Genomic DNA, 16,230 nt, shown 5'->3' with positions numbered 1-16,230 from the left:
ATGACATATGTAGGTATGATTGGGTGTCAAGTTGACAAAGGGTGGGTTATTATGGCTATTCTTGCTTGTCAACTTGATTATAACGGGAATGAATTACAATCCAGTAATGGAGGGCACAGTTGTTATCTGGACATTGAGGCAAGCAGACAACATACCTTTCATTCAGATCTTGAGGCTAGAAGGCACATCTGTAATCTGGGCCACACCTTCTGTTGGATGGACAAGGCAAGAAGGAAGGGGTTATGTTCATTCTTTGCTTGTTTGCCCTGCTTGTCAGCACATCCATTTCTTTACTGAAATTGGAGTCTACCTCTGTGATTCCAGAACATATAAACGAGCTGAGACACCCAGCCTCATGAGACTGAGCTACTCTAGATTCCTGCACTTTCCATTCACAGCTAGACATTGTTGGACTGGAGTCTGTAAGAAATCATTCTAATATATTGTTCTGTGTGTGTGTGTGTGTGTGTGTGTGTGTGTGTGTGTGTGTAGAGCCAGAGCCAGAGAGATTCATTCCATAAGTTCTTTGACTCTAGGGAACCATAGCTAATTCATCTAGTTACAGAAAACTGTTGTTTTAGTTTTTGTTCATTTGCTTTCTTGACACAGAGTCTCACTATGTAGTCCTGGCTTATAACTCTGTATGTAGGTCAGGCTGTCGTTGAAATCATAGAATTTCACCTACATCTGCCTCCCTAGTCCTGAGGGTTAAAGGTTTGTTTCACCCCAAATAGCCTTTTACTCCTCTCTTTTTAAATTTTTTATTCCTACTACATTCTAGCCACAGTTTCTCCACCCTCCCCCTCATCTCTCTTGTCTAAGAGCTGCCATGTACCATTTTGATAGATGATTCTTAGTAACTCCTAGATGTCCAATATCTGTAATTCTGAGTTTGTGTATATGTGTGTGTGTGTGTGTGGGTGGGTGTCTGTGTCTCCCTCTTTGTGTATGTGTGTGTGGTGTAAACATGTCTGTGTCTGTGTGTGCAATCATGTGTGCCCGAACTTCCAGGCTCTTTACCACTATTGAAGGAATAGGCCTCTTCTCAGTGGTTATTTTTTATTTTCTATAAAACTCTCATCTATTTAACAATATTTAGCTTATCTCTTGAGATTTAATTAGACATTCTAATATAATGTTCAGCTGGATTATTTTGTTCCCTAGTAAATGAAGGAAAACTCTTCATTACTGTCGTATTTTCTTCTGTGACTATGTCTCTGAAACACGTATGTTCTGAACAGAGAATAATATACAATAATACTGATTTTGGTTTTGAATGAGAAAGTTTATTCAATATCCAGAAAACAAAAGTAAAACCATTACACATAAAGTACCAATAATGCAGTAAAACGTCAGATTAGATCCATATATTAAGCAGAAACAATCTAAGGAATTCCCAGGAAACAAATCTGTCAGCTAGAGCTTTTGCCTAAAAAGAGAGTCCTAAACATCATGTTTTCCCAGGAGTCCAGGGGAGCTTCCAATAATGGCTTAAAGGTATTATAAACATAATCAAGTCAGGAGCTTATAAACACCTGGAAGTATAAACACCTGGAAGAAACTCAATGAAGAAGTCTTGTTAAGGCAGCAGCCACCTGTAGTTCCCCATACAGAGTCTGGGGCACCGCAATATGTCCTCTCAGGTGAGGCTTGTAAATAACAGAACGAGAAACAACAGTTAGAAGTGATCATCATATGTGGTCACCATATCCAGCAGGATTCAACTGAGATAGGCGAGATGGTCAGCCGCAGTATCGAATTGAACTTTCCCTCTATAGATCAATTAATCAAGACTGAACTTCCGGTGTCTAATTTCCCATTGTAGCTTTTTTGTCATGGGATAAGCAATAGTAACCCCCTTTAGAACTAGTTCAACTTCTAGCTATTCTCAAGCACATATTGTTGTTTCTCATGAGCTGCCTTGCTACTCTGTTCTTGTCACAGTATTAGAGAAAGAGGCTCATCTCCACAAAAAGTCCTCGAAGGACACTTAGAGACAATCTTACTTGGGCTTTATAGGAAGAAAGGGACACAGCCCCAAATCCAGAACCAGCTTCTCAAGGAACTCAAACAGCAGTATTGACCAATATAATGTACATTATAACATACAAATAAGGAGACTTCTTTAGGACTCAGATGTTTAAATTCAGCATCAAGATAGGTAAGCAATTTCACTTAATTTCTCCAAATTGAGAATTATTTTAAGTAAATTCTGAACAATAGTTGCACCTGCCTCATGCTGTATGAAATAGCTGAGGAAACGAAATTTTTGTCATAATTTTAGTGTCACACAGCCAATGATTAATAAATTATAACTGTTGGTAGTAGTGGTGTCTGTTCTATTCAATAGATTAATTAAATCCTATTCTTATTGCTTCTAATTTGTTGACTGGTCACTAATATATATTTTCTTTATTTTGTATATAAAATTGTCCACAAAATGTAGTTTATTTTACTTTGCTCTGCCTGTAAAGAATGGATACAAAGTTTGGTGAAATTCAGAGATGATTTTTAAACCACCCTAAATAAGAGACAATAAATTTCATCTCATAGAATATGTAATGATCAAGATATACAACAGAAAGCTGGGCGGTGGTGGCGCACACCTTTAATCCCAGCATTCGGGAGGCAGAGGCAGGCGGATCTCTGTGATTTCGAGGCCGGGCTGGACCGACAGCCTCCAAAACAATACAGAGAAACCCTGTCTTGTAAAACCAAAACAAAGATACATAACAGAAAGAATTGTTTATGATTGTAGAAGAAACAACGAAATTATTTATCACAAAGTGCATACCTAACAAATTCTACTTGAATATTCTGGTTAAATGTAAGGGAATTTCAGATATAATTTTCCAAAGAAGGCAACTTATCATCACCTATCATAATAGAGTCCCAGTCCTTGAAGAGTTTCTAAGAAAGCAGAAAGCTATTAATAATATGATGCTCTAGTTTCTCTCAGAGAACTTAGTTTTATTTTTATGAAAATAAAAATGATTGCTTGAATAATTTTTCAAATGTCTTGGTAGATGTGGGTACATGTATATTCTCATTCAAAAACACTTAAACTTTTTTGAAAAATTTATTTTCATAATTATGTTTAATTTGACTTCAAGTCTTTTTACGTTTTGAAATTAATGTTATAACCAACTAAAATATAATTACATCACTACCCCTCTCTGCAGTACGTTCTCTTCTCTCCTTCTTTTAAAAAACAGGGCCTCTTTTCTTTAATTTTTTTATCCTTACATATGCATGGGTGTTACAAGTGTGTTGTATATGTGACATATATATGACATATATGTAAGTGTTTGTATATAAATAAATATATAGCTATAACTTGATGACTCCATTTAGTATTGCTTTTATTTGTATGCTTTTAGAACCAACCACTTGTTATTTGATAACCAGTTACAGGACTCATTTTTTAGGGTAGACTAATTCTCTCTCCCATCAGTAATCTAGGAGTAGTGTCCTATAAGCTTTCCGTTAACCACATTGGCTGTCACCTTGTGTTGTCATTGTTCAGATGTTGCGTAGGCAGCCATAATGACGAAATTTCATGGATATCATGTTTTACATGGAAGACACAATCTTGCATCAGACATTCCTATACTCTGGCTGTTACAATTGTCCTATATCTTCTTCTACAGTGTTTCCTGAGCCATAACAGACTGTGCTGTTTTTGTATTAATTGGAGATTAGCAACCCACAGCCAATAATTATCTGCATATTGAATAGTTAGGTAATGGTCTCCATTTGCTGCATAAAAAGATCCCTTGATGAGAAGAGAGAGCTACTCGTACCTGTGGCTATAAGGATAAGTTTTAAAATGCAATGAGGAATTTGACTGATTTAGGAAATTGGCAAGTGTAGGATCCATGAGCTTAATAGCCTTGGGTAGTTGGCTATATTTACAGAACAAGGCATGAATAACCTCCAGTTGAACATGGCTTAAAGGCAATAAATCACTATTGATATTCACCAATATTTGAGTGTCACTACTGCATAGTTAGGAAAACCAACCTATCTTGGTTAGGACTTATATTGCTATGAAGTGACACCATGACCACAACTCTTATAAAGGAAAACATTTTATTTGGACTTGCTTACAGTTTCAGAGGCTTAGTTCATTATGGTAAAAAGCAAGGCAGCAAGCAGGCAGACATGATGCTGCAGAAGGAGCTACATCTTGATCCAGAGGTAATGGCAAGTGAACTCTGTTCCACACTGAGGCTTGCTTGAGCATATGATACCTCAAAGCCTTCCAGCACAGTGACATACTTTCTCCAACAAGGCCACACCTCCTAATAGTGCCTCTCCCTATGTGCCAACCATTCAAACATATGAGACTATGGAGGCCATATCTATTCAAATTACTACATGAGCCATTTTTTTGTGATTGTTGTGATTCTTAGGCTTTACAAAAAATAGGACTATTTTTTTTCTCTTGGAATTTTTTATTGCATATTCTGGAACTAGGAAAGCTAGTTCTCATAAGGAGGTGTTCATCACAAATCCTCCAAGTCCTCTTCTAATCTGCAAGGTTTCTTCAGCAATAGTAACTTGTTTTCAACTTCTCAGAGGCAACAAATGTAACAGCAATAGCCTATCTTGCTGGAACATCTCATGAACTCCCATAATTAACAACCTGAAGGAAGTTTTCCACTATCTGGTACTGGGGTTTCTGTTAGATAATCCATGGCTCATGGGGGACACATTATTACTCCAAGTGGCATAACCTCATTAAAACTATACATACCTATCTATCTTCTATCTATGTATACATACTTACATGTAATATAGATAAATTCAAGTAAATATCATTTTCAAATCTTTCTAATATTCTTATTGTGATTTATTCCTTCACTCTCATTTTTCCTTTTTGTCCTCTCTCCACAGTAACCAATTAAAATCCCCCTTGTTTTTTAAAATTTTTCTCCTTCATATAACCTTTATCCTACTATTCTCTATGTCTTCCCACACCACATGGTCCATTTTTAGTTTCCTATTTTCTTATGTTACTCCAGTTAAATACTCAAATCTGAGTATTTGGAGTTAGAAATGAAAAATGAGGGAGAACATGAAGCACTTGCCTTTTTGGGTCTGAGTTACCTCACCTCATTCACTATAATATTTTCTATTTCTACCCATTTACCTACAAATTTCACAATTTCATTTTTTGCAGATGAATAGCATTTAATCACACTCACATACATACATACATACATACACACACACATATATATGTATATATATATATATATTTGTGGCACATTTTCATTATCCATTTATCAGTTGAAGGACAGTTAGTTTGCTACCAGGTAATCAAACAGAGAAAATATGTTTCTTGGAATATGGAAGATATCAGGTGATAATTAGAATATTGAGTTTTTCCAAAAAGAAATACTGAATCTATGAAAACCTTTCTTGTCAATTTCCCATGGAGATTGACTCATGCCCTGAATAAGCCAAACAAAGAAAAATCGTAATAATGACCAAAGTTAGAGGCACTGGTGTGTTCTTTGAGTATGAATTTTGTGTATGCAAAGAAGCCCTACACTGAATTGATGCCGTATAATGACTATTCTTTTAATCTCTGGAATGTAAATTGGTTTAGTAGGATTACCTTGGGCTTTGTAGTGGCAATGCCTTGGTTTCAAATAATACTCTTCCAATTACTAGTCATTCTGTCTTCATTAAGTGAAAAATTTTTAAAGTCAAGGAAGTTAGTAGTAATACCTCTGACTCCAAATTATTTATTATGTGCATTTTCTTTCTGCATTAAAATTTAAAACATACATAGATAAATTACTTATATCACTAAGTTGATTCTGTTGTAGGACATTGTTAGAGAGCAGGGTATCCTTATAATAACGTAAAGATTATTAAACTAATTCAGAAATATTACTTTATATATGTTCAGAATTTTAAATACGTATGCATACAAATATTTTTGAAATAAATCAGTTTGATAACTCCAAATAATGACACTGACAGTTTTCAAGAACATACATAAATATAGTAAGATATTTTCAACAATCAAGTAGCACACCTGTTGAATAAAATGTTCTTCAAAAATGTCATTACAGATATACTTATTATCAAAATGTATTTTCCAATTAAACAATTTAACAATTCTACCCAGATGCAACACCTAATAACTGACAATTGCCAGCATGACAAGAGATGCATAAAGGTTTAATAAGTGTCATTCACATGTCAGTAGCAATGAACAGCTCACTAATTGCATTTAAATCTTATTCCACAGGGGGGGGAGATAATACTTGGTACTTCATGGGAGATGTCCTTCTTTAAAAATGTCTCTCTTATTGATTGATGAATAAAGCATTGTTGACCAATAGGGATGCAAGATAGGTGGGACTAGGAGACAAGGAGGATTCTGGGGAATGTAGTCAAGAGTGGAGAGTTGCCATGTGATCACGGGAAGAGCGGATGCATGAGGCACATCCTTGGTAAGACAAGACCTTACAAAAACACATATTCATAATTATGGGTTAATAATTAATTGAGAGCTAGCCATTAAGAAACCATAGAAAACAGCCAACACCATTATAATTAATATAGTGTTTCCTGTTTTATTTGGGGGCTAACGCGGCAATGGGACACAGGCAGAAATCCCGTAATGAGTACTTGAAACCAAGTCAGCTTCCTAGTATTAGTGAGATCATGGACTTTAGCAAAAATCTTCTGTCACTTTGCTAGAGATGTGTAATTCCTTGCTATATTCTAAACCATCTTGTTATAAAAACATAAGTTTATCTATCTCCCCTTGTCAAAGATCAAAGAAGCCTTTCTTTAAAGAATGTGGAGAACATCACAGCAATTCACAAGTAGACATAAATCAAAGATCAGCAAATTGGGGGGAAACTAGCCCCAATGGATATATGTTCATTACAGTTCCTGGATCTATGGCTTATGAAACATCTCAATGGAGTTGCAAAGAGTATAAGAGCCAGAACACCAATTAATCTTCTGTGAAGCAGTCTCTAATAGAAATGGTCTCATAAAAATACTTGCAAAATGGCAATGTCAGAGGACATGTTATAGTAGAAGGAAGAAAATTTGGTGGGGTTCCACATTGAGACAAAGAATTACAGGAAATTAACGGCTTTTCAGAGAAGGATAGCCTCTCCCAGGGATGAGCATGAGCTTACTTTGTGGTTGTTCAGTGCAGAGTGGTCAGCCCTAAAATCACATGCACACAAACAACAGTAATGCTCTCTCTCTCTCTCTCTCTCTCTCTCTCTCTCTCTCTCTCTCTCTCTCTCTCTCTCTCAGTCTCTCCATATATATATATATATATGTATATATATTGATATTCATGATGAAGCTATCAACTTATAAGTAGGGATAAAATAGGGAGGTTTTGGGGGTGGGTTTTTGGGAGGGTCTAGAGGGAAGAAAGGGAGAGGAAGGAAATGATGTAATTTTACTTCAATTAGAAACTTTTTAAGCAAAGAACATTTTTGTTGTAATATTGGCACTGGGAGGAAATACAGTATTGGTTTATACTTGTGGATTGTATTCTAACCATTTTTTAAAGTATCTCCTGCAGAAACTATGTTTCAAACACCCATGAGCATTTTAGGGATGTTTCTTTTACATAAATATCATTTGCAGCAACAGTTAAAACGACCTGTTATTTAATGTATAGTAAGTCAAAAATCTATTCATTTCCTTCAAGGCAAATAAAAATTGAAGTCTGCCTATCAAATTTTAATTCCAACTTGGAAATTTACTAATTGCATTCCCTCATTTATTGAAAAATAGGAATTATAATAATGCTTGATCTAAAAGTGATTGCATTTCTGTACATCACACAAAAATGTAGTTATTTACTCAGCAGAAAAATGCTTAATAGATGGCTAACAAAAATGAAAGCAATAAAATTATGGCTTAATGTACTGTCTTAACCCTGTGAAAACTCAACCAATATCATTAAATATTTTTAGTTTTAGCTCAGTCTTAACTGATTTCCTTGTTCAGTAAAATATTCTGCATAGCTTGCTATTTCTCTTTATAAAAAACGAATCAACTGAACCAGCAGCAGTTATTTTTATTACATACTTACTAGGTGTCCAACATAGAATTTTGCACTATGTGGAATAGAGGAGGAATAAATTCTGTAGTCCCTGCACTTAATGAACTCAGCATCTAATTAGAGAGGCAGGATAAAATCATAGATGCATGAAAATCTGGATTAATACAAAAATATCTGCAAGGCTACACAAGAAACAGCAGAAACTGCTTGAGAGAGGAATAGGATGTGCTGCTTTTTTCCTTTGTACACTATTTGTTATTAATGATTACTATTTTGGTATGGTTTGATTCTGTCACTAAATTTCATGTAAAAGTTCAATTAAATATTAAAATAAGTTGAAAATACCATTGTAATTTAATTCCATGTTTTGGAAGCCCTCAGCATAAGTTTCACTCACTCATTATTTAGAAAGCAAACATTCCTGGAACCCTTCCCTGATATCATGATTGGAGCTGAGATTTGAGTAGAAATGAAAATATAGAAAGACAATCTGCTTTTGTCTACATTTTTATGGAAGACAAACAAATAATATCATCTGCAAGTGACTTTAATTAGGGTGTGCATGGAAACATACATGAGCAGAAATGACACTTGTGAGTTTGACTCATTAAATCACATAGAATCCTGTGCTGAGATACACTGCATAAAAAGTCTTTCTTTGGGAGTAAGTTGAGGAAAGGCCGTGCATGATGCTTTGGGGAAATTTAATATGTCTGTGTAAGGAAATCCAAAACGTTTTCCATTTTTGTCTAGTCTGCAGTATTATTTGCCTTGAAATCTTAGCACTCCAATTTCTACTGTGCCCAGAATATTTTGTGTTGAGTCAGTAACCTCTCTCTCTGTTTTGTGTTGACTCAATTAACTTATTAACAGGCAATTTCATTTCAATCCTATTACTTACTTGCTTCAAGTCTGTCAACTTAATTACCTCAGAGTAGAGATGGAGAAGAAATACATAGATACTACAAATTTGGGGGACAAAAATTAGTGTGCTTCATGTCATGAATAATTATCTTGACAGCTACCACCTTTGCAGATCTGCATTGTAGCAGAATGTTTGTACTATATAAATATTAATGTCTTACTCAAGGACTTTTGTCAATAATTGTTAGATCAGACTTCTATTTCCCTGTGTTACTACAAACAAATGAATTACTTCTCCATGTTTTCTATAATTATATGCATGTAGTTATAAAAATGTGTTTCATTTTAGCTTTGATCTCCAACTAATAAACACTTTTTGTTTGACCTGAATATAACAATAATAGGAATAAATATGAATTTTCAGGGATAAATGTCCATAAAATGATGTTCTGAAATTACTTTATTTGGTTGGTTGTTTTTGAAACAGTTTAATGTATCTGAGACTGGCTTTGAACTCACTGTTTAGATTAGGGTCACTTAGAAATTCCCATCTCTTTGCCTTTACCTCAAGTATGTTGGAATTACAGGAGTATGCTACATACCCATTTTTCATATTTTAGCAATTTAATCAGAGTCTCCATATTAAAGTACACATTTGATATAATTGCCAGATTATTATAATTTGAAGCATTAGCTCATGTATACAAGATAATTTTATTGCATCCAGTTTCACCATTGTAAATCATCATCCTAGCTGTGTTTTCATGTAAAATTATCACAGAGGTTGAAAATTAAACCCTGGAAGCAACTGAGTAGACTGAGTCATTAGTTAAAGGAACTTTGTTGTTGGGACTGAAGAGGTGGTTTAGTGGATAAAAGCACTGTTTACTATTGCAAAGGACATAGGTTTGATTTCCAGCATCCACAAGGCAGCCCACAACTGCCTTTAGCTCCAATTCCAGGGGATTCCACACTCCTTCCTGGACATTATGGATACTGAAAGCATGAGCTGCACAAACATTCAGGCAGGCAAAACATCCATAAATATAAAAATAAAAGTAAATGTATGTTTTTTTAAAATTAATTTTGTTGTTTTCCCTTGGTATTCTGCAGTATTTTTCTGCTGGAGGGAAAAAGATGTGAATCTTTAGTTTTGGTAATTAACATATTGTGTATTTATACTGATTTTAAGTATACGATGACAGAGCATGACAGGAAACTGGCTATGATATTTGTTCTTATAAGTTATAGAATTATTGTGACACTACAACCTTTGTGCCCATACTTATATATTACATTAAGTCTTCCTACTTATTTTTAGCTACAAAATAGATAAGGTAAAAGTTCTAGACCTAAATTCCAAACTTGAAAGCAAAATTATTAATATTAACATACAAAGTTCGTGATGCCCACTTCTAAGTATGGAAAATTACAATCTGCAAAAGTTACAAGAGTAAGTTTTAAATTTTTAAAACTACATTTATGTATTTATTTATTTTTTGTGTGTGGAGAAAGAGTGCTCCCAGCAAGCATGCGAATGTTGAAAGACAACTCACATTCTGCCATGTTGGTCCCCGAGATTATACATAGGTGGTCAGGCTTGGTGGTAAGCAAATTTATCCATCAAACAATTTCATTGACCCCAAAAAACAACTTTATCAAAAGTCCATTATAACATTTACCCATTTCATCCCATTACTCTGCCCATGATTTTTCTTTTAAATATGTATATTATCTTAAAATTCTCAAATTACGTTCTGTTTGACTTAAAAGTTGGTGCTATAATTCACCATAAAGTTAAGAATTCTATCTGGAAAGAAAAATAAAATTATGTATTCTTTTACATTCACTTTCTTTTAAATTTTTGAAAGAATTATAAAAACAAGACTATGCATCTAATAGTCTGAAATGTTAGCAGTGCTGATATGAGAAGAAACAGCTTTTCTTGAGAATGATGGAGACTCTTTCATCTCAGATAGGCTTTACTCAGTGTCCAGGTTGCCAGACATTCATGGTCACCAAAGTCTCCACTGAAGTCAGCAGTTCCCAGTCCTCTGTCTTTGAACTCAAAATATGATTCTTTTGGATGACGAAGAATGAGTTTAATGAGCAGTTTAAATAGAGAGAAATTTTGCAAGAGGACTTATTGCAAAGATCTACATAGAATTCCTATATACCAGGAAGTGCCCAAAAAGTGGTTTTGTCTAGTAGTTAATAAGGCTTTTTGTTTTATTTTACTTTTTACTAATGAAGCAAATTGGTCTTTGAAATGAGTGGGATGAGATAATGGGAGTTAGGCTAACAATCCAGCTAGGTCAACCATAGATCTCCACAAAATGACCATATGCCTCTTCACTTAGTGACTGGACTAGGGTTCACTAGCAAATTTTCAAGGACCAGCGAAGTATCTGATCACACACAGTTTTGAAACAGCTGTGTTCATTAGGTTGTTGTATAATAGAAGAAGATAGGAAACAAAAACAAAACAAAAAACACCAAAACATCCTCAAGAACCACTGTCTCTAGCAGAAACATTTTGGCTATTTTGGGCTCCTAATTAGGACAGAATTGACAGAAGAATCAAGAACATTCCTAATTTGTTGTCAGGATGGAACTGTCTGCTTTCAAGGTCCCTCCCTTAAGTTTTTGATAATTTTATTTCTCCTGTATTTATCAGGACCTTTTGTTCTCTGCTCCCTCACACTGTATAGTATCCTTGGTCCTTCTGTAGTCTTTTGGGGGTTCTAATGTATTAAATAGGCTCCTAGAATCTGCTTTCCTGATTCCATGAAAAAAAATGGAACATTGTATGTTGTCAATGGTAATGCTATGATTAAACTGTTAGAAAAGTTACTAAGAGACAGAGTCTGAGCCTTTACAGCTCCAATAAACCAGGTTTTGCCATTCATCTTTAACAAGCAAATTTAACAAACAATTAATGTCAAAAAGCCGAAAAAGGACATATCTTCAAAGTTGTCACATTTGGAAGATGTTCAAGATGTCTAGTAACCACCAAGTACATCTTTTGGTTGAGACCTGAAGTTTAGGCTCATGAGGAATGCAAAAGATCATCATAGTTAATTAATCGTCATGAAGATACAGCTAAGTCCATGGGTGAACCTACATTATCTGGTCTTCAGTCTCATCGTACAAGGGAGTCATTATAATTGTGTGAAATCTCTTTTTTTATACTTTTTATTTAAATTAGAAACAATATTATTTTACTTATGAATTCCAGTTCCCTCTCCCTCCCATCCTCCGTGGACCCTCACCGACACCCTCATCTCACACCTCCCCCTGTGAAATCTCTTATTAGTACACATGTTTCTCCTATGACTGGAATTAAACTTCAGCATTTTTTACAGTATAAAACAACAAAGAAAATTCTAATTTCTTGGGGTCCGTCGTTTCAATAATAGTCAAAGCTAGGGTCACAGGTGTCTATTACAATTATGCCACATTTCTCTCAGGTCAGTTACAAGATTATAGAGAGAAATTACGCAAACAAAAACATGACATAGGAACATTAAAACAAAATGGATTGGATATTAAAATGCTTTATTGGTATATTTTTATATGAGCTTGAAAGATAGTATAAATATCACATAATTGTAGAAAGATATGGTTGCACATGTCTAGTCATAAAACTGACTTTTTAAGAGGACATAGTTTATTTTAGATTTTGAGAGATACACATATTCTGATTTCTTTAAATGTACATGTTTCTTTTCCTTTCTTTCCTTCCTTCTTTCCTTCTTCCTTCCTTCCTTCCTTCCTTCCTTCCTTTCTTTCTTTCTTTCTTTCTTTCTTTCTTTCTTTCTTTCTGGTTTTTTGAGACACAGTTTCTTCGTGTTGCAGCTCTGGCTGTCCTAGAACTCACTCTGTAGATCAGGCTGGCCTCAAACTCACAGAGATAGTGCTGGCACTGTCTCCTGAGGACTGAGGACTAGGATTAAAGTCCTGTGCCACTAGGATACATAATATATACTTATATACATACATAATACATATATACAATATTTCTTAATGCATGTTCAAATGTCATATGCTTTGGGAGAGATTAATAAAACTTTTAATGTATGTCTGTATTTTAAATCCAAACTCTAAACAAAGCAGAGGGAAAACATTTAGCTACAGCGATAGAGGAATGCCTTTTTTATTTTGAGGTTATTACTTACAAGTTTTTTGATGTATACACACGCATTTAACCATTTTAAGTAAAAAATGAAGTCCACATACAATACTGTTAAAGTAGTAATAAAGTTCCATTAAGAGAAAACTCCCTGACATTATAATAAGCTGTATGGCCTTAGTGAGTAGGTTTCTTACTTTGAAGTTGGTACAATCAATCACCTGACCAAACCCCAGGAACCAAACCCCAGGAAGAAGGGACAGTCCCTATGAAGGAGGGGTCAAATCAAGTCATGCTAAAGAGATAGGTAAAATAATTAGTACTTCCACATGATGCTGTGTTTTTCCTTCTCCAAATTCCTGACCCTTAGCCTAGACTCTGAAAACAGCTGTGGGATTCAACAGGGTCTACTCCCATTACTCACAAATGTCCACTTTTTCCCTTTTCTTCTTTGTCTCTTTCTTTTAGATACTGGCCAGAACCTCCTTATGTTTTGTAATGATACTTTGGGCTTCTTTATTTTTTTCCTCAAATGCTTCCCTTCCAGTTGTGCTTTCTACTACCATGTGATGGACCTCCATGTCAGTAATATATATATATATATATATATATATATATATATATAATGAAGAAGCAATCAATTTCCCCTTGATAATCTGGATCATTCACCCCTGCTAACACTTAATTTTTATTTAGCCTGTTAATTTAAAGCAGTGGTTTTTAACCTGTAGGTTGCAATCCCTTTTGAAAAACCTCAATCTCCAACAATATTTGCATTACAATGAATAACTGTCACAAAATTACATTTATGAAATAACAATCAAAATAAATTTATGATTTGGGTTCACCACAACCTGAGGAACTGAGTTAAAGGGTCTCTGCATTAGGACGGTTGAGAAACAATGCCTTAAACTATTCAGAAATCTGAAGTCAAGGGGATGTCTGAACTACTAGTTCAATGAAATGTTTGCTGTGTCTTCTGGCAGATGTAACATAAAAAATAAAAGACCCAGAAACTAATATTGGGGCTCAAACTTAGAGTTGAAGATCAGAAAATAAAGCAGCTGGCTACTAGCATCTTACCTCTACCTTAGGCTGAATGGACTGATCCTGTCTCCATCAGCTCTCACCAACCCTCAGACTGTAACCTTTCCTCAGCATGGCTGAAGAATGAATCCTACTACTAACTGCTGAAGACTCTGCTTCTATCTTTTATACCCCTCTAGTGCTTGGATTAAAGGTGTGTGATCTGTTACTTTTTAGACTAATTCACTCTTTTGTAGATCTGGGTGGCTTTGAATTCAGAGAGATCTGCTGTCTCTTAATCCTTAGTCCTAGGATGACAGGTGTGTACCACCACTTCCTTGGTTCTGGCTGGTGGGATTAAAGGTATGTGCCTGGCTTCAATAGCTTGTGACTGACTTTGCTTTCTGAATCATCAGTCAAGCTTTAATAAATGATAAATAATATATCACTTAAAGGTAGAAGCAAACTTGCTCTAAGTTATTACACAATGCTGGAAAGTTAATACATCTTTGAGGCAAAATTGTGAAGGTAATTTTCTGGTCTTGCCAACTAAAAGGAAAAATGTTTTCTGTGATCTTTATGGACAGATACTGAGAAAATGACATTTGCTAATCAATAGCTGAATGCCATGCACAAGAAGATGTGCTAAACTTTTGAGTATGGATACCACATCTGGCACAGCTGCTGCGATTGTACTAACCACTTGATTAATGACTCAATAGACAAGTGCCATTATCCACAATCCATCTATTTGTCTTCTACCAAGATAGAAGACTTAAAGAGAGATATAATGGGAACCAAAACCCTTGCATTTTCAAGTCCCTGTTGGTGACATTAATTTTTGTAATTCCTCCTAGGATGTGATACTATCTTTTATTTTTCATTTTTCATAATAGAGGGAGCTCCAGTGTATTCCATTTGGCCTTCCAACCATAACAACCCTCACACCACAGGTCAAATAATCAATGTAGGAATACTGCCAACTTCTATGTAGATCAATCCCAATTACTCATTCTGGAACTGAGAAAATAACTACAGAAAGAGTTTGGGGACACATTGGACCTACTGTGCATCAAAGATCAGTTAAAATTCCATTAATAATCTGACCTTCTTAAGCCTCTTAAGCCACCCCTTAACTAGAGGATCACAATGATTCTAGGGTCTTAAGGAATTAGTGCCAATTCTGATCCATTATCAACAAACCTAGGAAAGACCGATTGTTTCCTTTCCCCTTGTTTATATTTATCCTTGTAAAAGGCCTTAGGTCCTTTTGGGGATGGACTGGCTAACAGGGGAATCTGGCCTTTTCTTCATTCAAGGGGTTTTGGGCATGCAAACTGTCTCAGGTCTGTGAATTGACTTTATAGGCTTAAATCCCCTCTTGATATGATTCAGTTAAACTATTCTTGCATGTTTTAGAATTCACCTGCTTACACAGATCAACAAAAATTCAGTAGACTTCTTATCTTTTTCATGCCTGGAAATACAATGAATGATTAGCCAGGACTAATGGTCCATATGAGACATACTATCAAAAAAAATAGATCACATTGCCCTTGGCAATTCAATGGTGACACCTACCTACTGATACTTCAGGGCCTGATAATATTCATCACACTGAGCAGCATCTCCCACCCTAAAAAAAATCTATAGGTATGTGTGTGTGTGTGTGTGTGTGTGTGTGTGTGTGTGCGCGCGTGTATGTAGTATCAAGAATGGTTTACAGTCTGTAGTGCTGCTATTTAAACAAAGGATACATATGAAGAGAAGGTCAAATAATTCAGCAGTTGTTCAATCTATGAGACTGAATGTCTCAGCTGGTCTTCTGTATCTGCTGGAATCCTGAAGAAGAAGACTCCAATGCCAGTGAAGGAATGAACTTCCTATGAGATGGAGATCAAGAAGACAAAGAAGGCAAGCTTCCTTCTTCCACGACTTTTATATAGGCTTCCAGTAGATGTTGTGGCCGTGATTAAAGGTGAATACTCCCACATCAAATGAATTCATTAGTGAAAATTCCTCAGAGGTGTACTCAGTCATTTTGGGTTTTAGTTAATTCCAGATGTAGTCAAGTTGACAACCAAGAATAGCCATCACACTAGTACATCAACCTGACATCATAAAAGTTACTCTCCTGTATTCTTTC

Source organism: Mesocricetus auratus, unplaced genomic scaffold, assembly GCF_017639785.1.
Source record: "Mesocricetus auratus isolate SY011 unplaced genomic scaffold, BCM_Maur_2.0 Super-Scaffold_100003, whole genome shotgun sequence".
In the NCBI taxonomy this organism is placed as follows: Eukaryota; Metazoa; Chordata; class Mammalia; order Rodentia; family Cricetidae; genus Mesocricetus; species Mesocricetus auratus.
Note: the sequence above shows the minus strand (reverse complement) of the source record.